An 11,597-nucleotide genomic window follows, 5' to 3' on the forward strand; every position below is an offset into this window, starting at 1 on the left:
CACTGGATGCCTCGTTTGTAATTGGTTTTAATGTTTTTGTCTCGTCTCTCGTCGCGCCGGTACACGGCATCACAGTATGGTAAGGGGCGGAACATTTCCGCCACACGCTTGAGGCATTCAGCAAATTACAAAGCACTGGGTAGCTGGCCAATCAGAGCACACCTCGCTTTTTTAGAACGATGAGCTTTGTAAAAATCAACGCGTTTCAGAAAGGCGGGGCATAGAGGAGAAACAATAATGTACATTATATGGAAAATAATTTGTTTTTTGAACCTTAAACCGCATAAACACATTTCATTACACCAAATACACAACATAATGTTCTTTTTAGCAACATCATATGACCCCTTTAAACTTAATTTTGTTAGCACCATTCTCTACCAGTTGAGAAGATCAAAAACAAATGTTGCTGCCATGAAAATGATTTAAATAAAAAGGGGAGGGGGGGGGTCACATGATCATTCAGAAACTGTCAATTAAAAAAAAAAAAAAAAAAAAAAAAAAAAAAAACTTACATAACACCAAAGTTTTGAAAGGTAGTGTAAATACAGCTGTAATTTTAGTTTGTAGTGATAACAAGGTGGAAACTAAAACCTACCTCAGCTCTTGGCTTAAAAAATCAAATTTTGCACATATTCTTGATAGGGTGTTATCAAGCCTTTTTGTGCATCTTCTTTCCTCTAGTCGGGGCATTTGATGTCACATCTCTACAAGCAAGCTTATTAAGATATTGCACACGTTTTAGCTCCTCCATGTCAGACCTTCTTCAATATATATAATGGGAAAATTAAGGAAAAGGATGTTTTGGATTAGCATTTAACAGAGCCAGAAGATGCATGAAAACAACCTCTGTCAGCAACAGAGCTCCTCCCGTTTCCCAAAACATCCCTTCTAAGAAAAAAACAAAAAAAGAATCAAGGCATTGATCCCATTACACTAATGACTCCTCTGCAATCCAGTGCACCTGGTGTTGGCCGATTTGACATTGAGCCAGAATGAAGAATACTAAAGAATTGTGTAATATCTTTACCTGAGGTGTTGTATTAAATTATAGTGGTTTAGGGCCAAATGGTATTTCAGATTCTTGGATGGAGATCATGCGACTAAAAGCTGATTTGAGATTAAACTGCCTTCTTTAATCCATTTTGCAATCAGGTAGATATGGCTGTCATTAGGGCTGTTGCCTTGCCTGCTTAAGGTTATTCATCGCTTCATTTGAGGGAAAAAAAATTCATAAATTGGGTAGTCAAATCATCTCGGTGAGTGATGAATAGCATATCTATTCGGCATATAATTTATCCAAGAGCGTAAGAACACTGCTGATCAATTTATGTGTATGCATGACCAAACTGCAGGCAGTACCACTGACTGTTAGAGACTTCTCACCACAACCTCTCTCTTGCCCATGGTTTGTGGGTAAAGTGTGAGGTCATTAGCATCTTCCTGCTTTAGTGACTGCACTGTAAAGATCCTCTAGTGGTGCTAAAAGCGTAATCACATGTCTGTGACTGCATGCACCATGCTGGAGATGAGTGGAGAGGTTGATGTCACACCGTAGGACTTGTCTCCTCTGCACATCTACAGTCTTTGATCTCATTGGTGGCCGAAATCCTACTCCCCTTGATGGAGGACATTGGAAAGCTGTCTAAAACATCTGTTCTTGTATATCCTCAATTCTGAAACACACACTGAAAGGTCAAAACCAAGGGTCATATATCTTCACTGCTAAATCTGAGGCAGAGTTTAAAGGGACAGTTCATACAAAAATGAAAATCATCTCACATGCTTGTCATACCAACCTATTTCATTCTATGAAACACAAAAAGATGGTATGCAGAATTATCAAGCTTCAAAATAAAAATAATCATATCAAAAGAATCAATGTGGCTTTGCGTTATATTCCAAGTGTTCTGAAGTCATATGAAAAAAAATAGTTGAAACGAAATAGTTTCAAATTTAAATTTCAAGTTTTTCATTTCAAGTTGTGTTTTTCAAACTTGCCGTATCACAATCAAATTCTGTTTGCCATTAATGACATCCAATCTAGCTCAACTTGTCTATTAGCACCAGTTTTAAATGTACACTATGTAATTGTGCATTCTCTATTGACATCTGTGACACTGACATTTGAAATTTTAAATTGGCATATACTTACAGGAACAAAATTACAAAATTATTACGTAATTTATTCCTGTGATGGCAAAGCTGAAATTTCAACAGCTATTACTCCAGTCTTCAGTGTCACATGATCCTTCAGAAATCATCCTAATATACTGATTACTTAAAAAACATTTTTTAAATGTGATACTTTTTATTTTTTGATTTTTTGATGAATAGACAGTTCAAAAGAAAAGTGTTTACTTAAAATTTTAATATTTTGTACCATTGTTGTCACTTTTGATTTTTTGATTTCTTTCAAAAAATAAATAAATAAATAATAATAAAAAAATCACACTGACCCCAAATTCTGGAACAACAGTGTACCAAAACACATTTAAGTCACTTTTATGTGCTTTTTGTCCATTTTATCCATTTGGCAGTGACCAACCACTTTCTTTGCTTCACAAAAGAAAAAAGTAATATGGAATGACATGAGGGTGAGTAAATAATGACAAAATGTATTTGTCATCACTTGTAATTTTTGGGTGCACTATTCCTTTAATTGCCACTGCTCTTGTAGTCCTGACTAATGTCTTCTCTGACTCAACCAGTTTCACCAGCACATTCAATCCCTGTTTTACTCACTCCGTCTTTCAGCAGTACCATCAATTTATCCATCCTCTCAGACAAGTAAACAGCCACTCTTGCTATTTTCCTTGGAAATACAGTGTACCTGCTTTCCCCCACTGCTTGCCTCCCGACTGACACCTGTCTGTAATCTCTACTCAGCTATTATCCAGCTCTCATGCGTAAACCCCTGCTAGAGCTGCAGCATTTCAGCTGGAGATGGGGGACGGATTTTTGATGGATTCTGCCAATGATCAGACAGGGTGATATGCAGAGACTCTCCACTGGTCCATGCAGTTGGAGCTGAGTGACACAGAGTGATGTGTGCTAAAGCTAGGAGGAAAGTGTCCCCAGGCGTTCTATTTTTGCTTGAAAGCTTGAAGGAAACACATCTGACCTGGCTCTCTTGAGGAAGCAGAAATGTAAGCTTCATGGTTCTTTCCCTTATCCCAAACAATATAGAAAAATCTTCCAAAGGTACTGCCAGTGCAGATGAGAAGCTTGAAAGAAATTGATTCTTTGAAGGGAGCGAGGAGAAAATTGCAAATAGTGTGGGTATGTGCAATCGAGAGCTGCAAGATACAAAAGGCCACTGAAGAGCAGACTCACTGCACTCGTGATGCCCTTTCCTGCAAGACCATTTAAAAGGTCCTTTGAGAAGATAATATCGCCTGTGCAATCACATGAGTTTCAGTGCAAACACGAATCACTGAGCAAGGCCAGATTTCTTAAAACTGACAGTACTGAGTGCCATATTTGAGCATTTATATTCGGAAAATGTGAGTCACAAAAGCATAAGCATTGCAAAGTCCCTGGAGAAATTAAATTAATAGACAATAAAATACAGAGAGTGCACATACTGAAAGAAAAACAAACATGGCATGGAAAAGCACACATCACAGCCTAATTCTCCTTTGGCCAAATTTGTCCAGACAGACTCGTGTCTGGCAGTGCAGCGAAGCAGTAAATGATAAAGACATCAATCAGAACGAGGCCCAACCCCTAGTTAAAGGGAAAGGTGTTGAGAGAGGGAATGAAACCATGAGTCTCCAGCCACCATTTTGTATAGCGCTTTATTGATCCTCTCACCGATAAGGAATGCAGGGCCGGAAAAAAATGTCCCAGTTTCATTCATCACACACATGGAACACATCGTCTGGCCCTGCAGGGAGAAAGGCTGCTCAGAAATAGCCTGAACTCAAAAAGACAAGATACAAATGCAACACATGGATCCGAGTGCGGCCACTTCACGCCACCTTCATTATGCAAACGCATTTGTCATAACAGTGCAAAAAAACTTGCTCAGATATTGATGTTAGTGGGAGGGGTGAAGCAGGGGATTTTGGCGCAGAACGAAGAGACTGTAACCCAAACCGACCGTTTGAACGTGTCCTTCTCCAGTTCTCCTTCTCTTCATATCTGCCTGAATATAGAGATATCCCTGTCAAGTGCTCCAGGGTACAGCTGTCAATCACCATGTGACAGAAATGGGGGAAACTGGTGCATGAGTCAATTAATATTCAGAGTGGATCTACATTTAGTCCACAAGTGCAAGAGGAGGAGTAGGAGGGGCACTGGAGGAATGAAACAGGGATGAAGGGGGGACTTTGATGATGCCCTTAAACTTGAAATGTGGATGAACTCATAATGCAAATGATGCCATTAGTTATGCTTCAAATGTTATTGTGAACTCACAGACTTGAATTACCTCCTATATCAACATACAAATGACTTAATTAGCTGGAAACGGCATATAAATTGGTTACAAATGCCAAGCAACACACACAAATGAAATATCAACCGTCTTTTACACTCCTGGCCTACAGTAATTAGGCTATATTACATTCTCACTATTCAACATGTAATCGCCTACTCAATTCAAAATGTGATTTCATTCATAACCAAAATAAACCCACAGCTTTACACTCTCACTCAATCTTACTTTTACGCACCTCTGAAAAAATAAAGGAGGAAATTATAAAATATATTTATAAAATAAAATAAATAAATAAATAAAATAATCCGAATCACGCTGACCAGAAAGAAATACTCACCAGAGTTTGCTGGTACTGAAGCACGCGCTGAGGGGCTCGGTCTGGCGCCATAACCGTGAATACAGCGGGAATTAAATATTTAAACGCTATACGATGTTCCCAAAAGCCACAAGATCACCTCCGCAAAACCGGGACGCAATTCAACAAGCAGCATGAACTGAGTAACAGGTCCTTCACCGTAGAAAACAGCCCAGCAGCCCATCCAGCTGTCGAATGAACACTTCCCTCTTCCCGAGCGCGCACTGCAATAAATGCCATAACGCGCTAAAAAAAACGCTTTGTGTGGGAAGACAGGGGTTACTACACTTCATACCTGTTGACCCGATTGTCAAAAATCAATAGATATATTTTCTACCGCTGTGAGTAATCGCTATTTTGCACTACTGTGCACTCAAGCACTTAACGCGTAGATTACGCATACCAGGCTGTTTTATGACTAAGTTTTAATGACCCGAGGCAGGAACAGATATGTTTTCATTTTGTCATACAAGGATTTGTTATTTACAATGAGAGAAAACTTTGGAAACTCAAAATCGATACTCATAGAGCTGAATTATTTTCAGTTTAAATTGGGATGCACCTGTTACCCTTCTAAATGAACTGATTTGTATCGACACAGAACATCACTTTCAAAACCTGTGGAGAGCCAGCTGGCAGTTCATTACACCGCTCATTAATATTACTTATGCTTACTGTAAATACTACTAAATATAGATGCAAGCTTGAAATACATAGGATGCATTTTAAACTCGGTCCACGAGCACCAACAGCTCAAAGGCTTCATGGGATGAAAGACAGTATTCCTTGGAGAGAGAGAAAGAAACCAATAGGTTGTTAAGCAGATTTCCTTACAGAGACAGAGACTGGTATGCTGCTTTTGGGCTCAGTAACAGGTCTACTGCCAGCTCAGGGAACAGCAGGGGCACAGGCTGGGATGAAATATGAATGTAGCACTGTGGATTCTGTCAGTTTTCTTGCAACACTGCAGTGTTTTTGTGTATACATGTTCAAGCTCTCTCTCTCTCCTCTATGCATGCTCATGCATTCAGACTTAAAGAGTTAGTTCACCCAAAAATGAAAATTAGCCCATAAATTACTCACCCTCAAGTCATCCTAGGTGTATATGACTTTCTTCTTTCAGACGAATCCAGTCGGAGTTATATTAAAAATTGTCTTTGATCTTTCAAGATGTTTAATGCCACTCAGAGGGACCCGCTGAGTAGCATTAAACAGCTTGAAAGATCAAAGACAATTTTTACTGGACTGGATTCGTCTGAAAGAAGAAAGTCATATACACCTAGGATGACTTGAGGGTGAGTAATTTATGGGCTAATTTTCATTTTTGGGTGAACTAACCCTTTAACTCAAAACCCCTGTCTTTGCTTATAAATACTGATAGAAACAACATGTCTTTGTGTTTGTATAGCTGTCATCAAACAGATCATTGCAAAGTACACTGTCATATCTGGTAATCTACCTCTATCCAGTTGTTTAAACCACAACTTCTTCAAAATATTGTCTTTTGTGTTCCACAGAAGGAAATGAATTTTCATTTTGGATGAACATAATATTATTTTAAGATTAGTAGTAAATAAACCAATCTTATTTCTGTGCGTCTTTATACACCTGGCTGCACTGTGCAAACCATCTTCACTTAACTGTTTGTGCACAAAGGCTACACTCGTCGCATGGTATGGACAGGTGAGCATCCATACCCGTTGCACATTCCTTTGAATTGGGTGTTCCAATGCCTTCAGCACTAACACACTGACCCAATTCGATGCATCTTCCACAAAACTTTCTGTAATGGTCTTTTAATGAATTGTGGAAGCCCAAAGAGTCCAAAAGAACATATTGTTCATTGACTAAATGTGGGTCTGGGTGAGAAAATGTGACGTCGATCCGTAGTGGGGGTGTGAAACAAGGGTTGATATTAGATTACATACAAGTACATTACCATCCCAGACAGGGAATAAGACCCAGTGTAGGGCTGCACAATTAATCGAATTTCTACTCGCGATTACAATTACGGATGTCACAATTACATAATCGTTCAAAGCAGCAATTATTTTTTTATTTAAAGAAGAAACCAATCCAATGTATAGTTGACATTTGAGGCTTAATACTATAGAAAAGCAATACAAGTTTTTCAGTTAGTGTTTTCAGCTTGTTTATTTTCATATAAAAATATGGCATGCAGTTGCTTCAAACAAAGGTGTAAACATCATTCATTTAATCGTAATTAATAATCGCAATTACAATTTCAGAGGAATAATCGACAATTAAGATTTTTGTCATAATCGTGCAGCCCTAACCCAGTGCGCATTGAACTCAATAGCATGTGGCTCTCTTTTGCTCAATACTAGCCTACAACAAAATGGGTTTTGGCTCATTTTAAATTCTATGAGTGTAAATACGTTCAGTAGTGCAGTAAACATTAACTAGATAACAAAAAAAAATATTTTAATTTTAATTAACATTGGATTGGTTTCTTCTTTAAATAAAAAGGTAAAAATATGCATGGTATTATAATGTTATACTAAAACTAAAATTAAAACAATGGAAAAACCCTTAAGATAACATGTAGAAAGAAAAAAAGCATCTTAAGCATGCAGAATAGCGTACAGTGTATGATTGTGTATGTGACTAATAAAATTGAACTTGAACTTGAACTTAAACATAAGTGGACTTTGAAGATTAATTGCTGCTTTGAACGATTATGTAACTGTGGCATCCGTAATTGTAATCGCGAGTAGAAATTCGATTATTTTTTTGCTATTTAATGTTTATTGCACTACATTAGTGTCATGTGAGTTACCCTGATGGTGTTTTGTGTTTGTGTGGGCAACACTTTGCTCTGTCTTCAAGTTATTATTAGTCACTGTTGCTGGAGAGGCCAATGCTGCTGAACTTTAAGTCATCGTGTGGCCTTCCAGTGTACCATTTGTATCATATCATATCATATCACACTTTAAAACAAACAGATTATACCTCAGATAGGTTATTATAACACATTAAATAATTAAATGACATATATTTAGGAACTGTGAAATCTGGTCACCAAAATGCCATCCTGTAATACTTGTAATATCTTCAGTGTATTTTTTTTGGTAAAGTTCTAGCAAATACAGCTGACATTTTTACCATAAATTTACAGAGTAGTGTGCATAATTTTTTTTTTTATCAAACTTGAATTGATAGCAATTTATCAACTCCACATGATACCAAATCAATCAATCAAGTTAAGGAGATAACGTTTCTCTCCAAGTTATGAGATTTTTTTCTCTTCCGAATGTGAAGTGAACTCTTCCATTTCCAATTTCAACATAATTTGTCCCTTAAGTGAATGCAGAGGTGGAGATATCGATTTCGGTTTTGAATTATGTAGATGCAAATTTTTCTTTGCGTTTTAGATTCCTCTAGCACTAAGAAAGGACCTTGAAGGGACATTGGATGTAGACAGATAAACGACTGAATCCACAGGGTTTCTTGAGAGCGATAGGACATCATCTTACACTGAGTCGGTCTGACAAAATTGTGCCTATTTGTCCTTATTAGAGGATCTAGACAAGAGAATCTGGCGTATGTTCAACTCCCTGCACGAATAACACTGTGCCCTTGAGCCCCACAAGATAACCCAGTCGATTCGGAATAAGGATGACACGCAAAAGCTTCAAAAAAGGCGAACGGATTGTTCTGATGGCAGTTGAGTGACTTCTAAAGCGCTTTAACGCGCAGTTTATCGGCAGCAACATTGGACACCTTAACAGGTTGCTATTTCGTCTTTGACGGCTACTTACATTTTTCCGCGCCGGCTTTTAGTCTTGGTAAGAGCTCCTCTTGAACGCAACAGTCCAAACGTCACCTACGCCGCTCCATTTAATGACGCAAAACATGTAAGAAATCCCCACACAATTAGAGCAACGCAATCAAAATCGAGTAATGACGTCAGTGCTGTTCGGTCCCAATTGATCGTCTATACGATCGATATACTTTCTGTATAATTGTCCTCGCTGGTGAATTGGCAGTGCCCTGTTGCTGATGCCTCTCGCTCGTCTTTGAATTCGCGTCAGACTGGAGGCTAAACTTCAAAAAAAAAAATACAAAAATATTGTCCAATCGCTTCCCTTAAAACATACTTGTCGGTGGTAATGCATCACCTAAACGGTTCGGATTAGGGTGCACTGCACGCGCTGATAGGTAAAGGAGTAATTAAGCCGGCAGATCATGAGGCACGTGCACTGACCAGGAATTGATTCTGTGATGCAATGCGGGTTCCGTCACTGGTTTAGTTATTGCGGGTTGACTCCACTTCTGTTCCTATTGCCCGTCATTAATACCATGTGATGGCGCATTTGTCTTCATCAGTGCATTGCATCTATCTGTCTGTCTGTCTTTCTATCTATCTAGATGATCTACCATGGGACCTGTTCCCCGTCTATGTGTGGTGTTGTAATCATTACTGATGGGGTTCAGGGCTTGTCGTGATCACAACGACTCCAAGGCTTGTAAGGCAAGGCTTTTTGCACTATCCTGATTTTTCACAGCTGTGACTTGTGGGCTGCTGCAGGGTGACTGAGCGGAAGATTGTTTTTGCACTGTGAAAGAGAGAGGGTGGTGAGAGCCTCTAATTTCAGTGTGCACTATGTTCAGAGCAAACGCTCTCTTGTATTTAAACATATCACCACTCTGGCTGCAGTGTTCACATTTGCAGCAAATAAACAGTGAATGCACTATGATCTCCTCATGTTTACAACAATTCACCAAATCCAGAGACAACAGGTGTTTTGCTAAGATATGCCTGCTATATTTCTACCGCTGTCTGTGCATGCATTTGAACATTATAGCCTTATAAGGTGACAGGTGTTGTGCTAAGACTGAAAAATGTGAAATGAAATTACTGCCAAAGCTCGTCTTTAGTGGTGTGTGTGTGTGTGTGGGTGTGTGTGTGTTTAATCTGGCAAAGAGATATGTTGGAGCTGAATAAAACAAATATTTATGATAACTCGCAATGGGACAGAGACACCAGAAGGCTGGTCATGAAAGTAGGCCATCTGAGCACACTCATTCAGCTCTGCTGATTCATACACATGCCTGCTTTCTTTGAGCCATTGAACACTTAAAAACACAGATCCCTTTAAACATGTTTGTATCATTGTTACCAATATAGGTAGACTGATAACATCTTTTGTTGCCATCAATCTATCTTGTTACACACTTGATCATATTACGTTTTTATGTTATTCTGTGATATTAGTAAGTACATTCAGTATTGTAGTAATACAGCTTGTGACTTTGGTACCACTTTGATTTTACTTACAAAAAGGCACAATTAAACTTACATTTTAAAGGGGTCATATGATGCGATTTCATTTTTTCCTTTCTCTTTAGAGTGTTACAAGCTCTTGGTGCATAAAGAAGATCTGTAAAGTTGCAAAGACTAAAGTCTCAAATCCAAAGAGATATTCTTTATAAAAGTTAAGAGTTAGCCACACCTACCTAAAACGGCTCGTGGTTGAAATTTTCAAATGGCATAGTGTAAATGTACATACTACAGGAAATATAATACTGTACTTTCTTGCCTTTTGCACAGAGATTTTTATGCATATAAATTCAATAAAACAGCAAATATTTAATAGAACAACCAATGATGTATCAATAAAAATATAAAGAGTAAAATATGAAGTGTGAATAAGTATAGAGGTATAAATTAATGAAGGAATACATACAAAGCATGTCCTACTGCAATCCACTGAAAGCAGAAGACTGATCACGTAATAAAATATTAACCTGAACTAAAATATGTGGGCTCATTTTGTTTGTGCAGCCTACCTCTTTCCAAAAGTCTTATTACAGGTTTATTTATTTAGAATTGCATCAGTATCCGCTACAACCTCAGGGTTACCCTCATTTTTATTTTGGCTTTGGTGTGCAGTGACTCACTGCAGGGACTTTGGGGCATGTTCAGAGACGAGATAACAAACGTCCCAGCCGGGAAAGGAAGATTCAGAAAGTGTGGGGGCGATGCACTTGATGAATGTAGTGAATGTGGTGGGTGAGTGCACATCTCGGCGGGCGTTTTCGCGTTACTTCTTCAAAAAAGACGCTCTCCAATGGAAAGCAACGCAAATGAAGATCTCATGTTGTCACAGGGCATGGATTTAAGTAAGTACGCATGAATGATGGCCTCCTTTTACAGAACTGGTCGTGGAGATATGTGTTAGCGGCTTTTAAAACTCTCTCTCTCTCTAAAAAATAAGTTTGCGCAGTTATTTTGAAAATGCTTCTAAATTCGAGTTTGGGATCAGGTCATTAATATGAACTAAAAGAAGATCAAATATTTGATAGATTATTTGTAGATTATCTTAAAAACAAATGTAGCTACACACGACTCTAGTTCTGTTACCTCAGCTCTATCCTATCTTAGCTCATCTCTGTTTTCGTTTTGGAATTGGAGACTTCTAGCCATCTGTTAAAAGTTTTATTCTGCCTATATACTGTATATACAAATATATATACATAATATTAAAGTAAATACATTTTATTACACGTTAACCGTTTTGACTCGCAAGAGGGCAAGTTGTTGCAATGTGATACTAAATACATGAATGTAACGCCGGTATATTGCCATGGGCAACGGTTACAATCCAACTTATTAGAGCGGGCACGGCCTGGTTGATATTGCAGACTGGTGTTTCTTATCATAATATTTTAATGTATTGTCATAATTATAAAAATGGATTGTCGCAATAGTTTTTACCATTTACTGCACTTGTTATTCTACTAGTTGTTTACCTATAGTGGCTAATGAATCTG

General features: G+C 38.2%; 1 protein-coding gene across 1 annotated transcript in view; it reads right to left on the bottom strand.

Annotated features, from left to right (window-relative positions):
* Positions 1–9,171, bottom strand: part of LOC107732945 (chloride channel protein 2-like) — a 61,068-nt gene extending 51,897 nt beyond the window's left edge. The window contains exon 1 of the mRNA XM_016544412.1: positions 8,582–9,171. The gene's annotated coding sequence lies outside the window, so the exon portion shown is untranslated. The remainder of the gene's footprint in view (positions 1–8,581) is intronic.
* Between the last annotated feature and the right edge of the window lie 2,426 nt (positions 9,172–11,597).

Source organism: Sinocyclocheilus rhinocerous, unplaced genomic scaffold (assembly GCF_001515625.1).
Source record: "Sinocyclocheilus rhinocerous isolate Xijiao unplaced genomic scaffold, SAMN03320098_v1.1 scaffold1001, whole genome shotgun sequence".
Lineage (NCBI taxonomy): Eukaryota > Metazoa > Chordata > Actinopteri > Cypriniformes > Cyprinidae > Sinocyclocheilus > Sinocyclocheilus rhinocerous.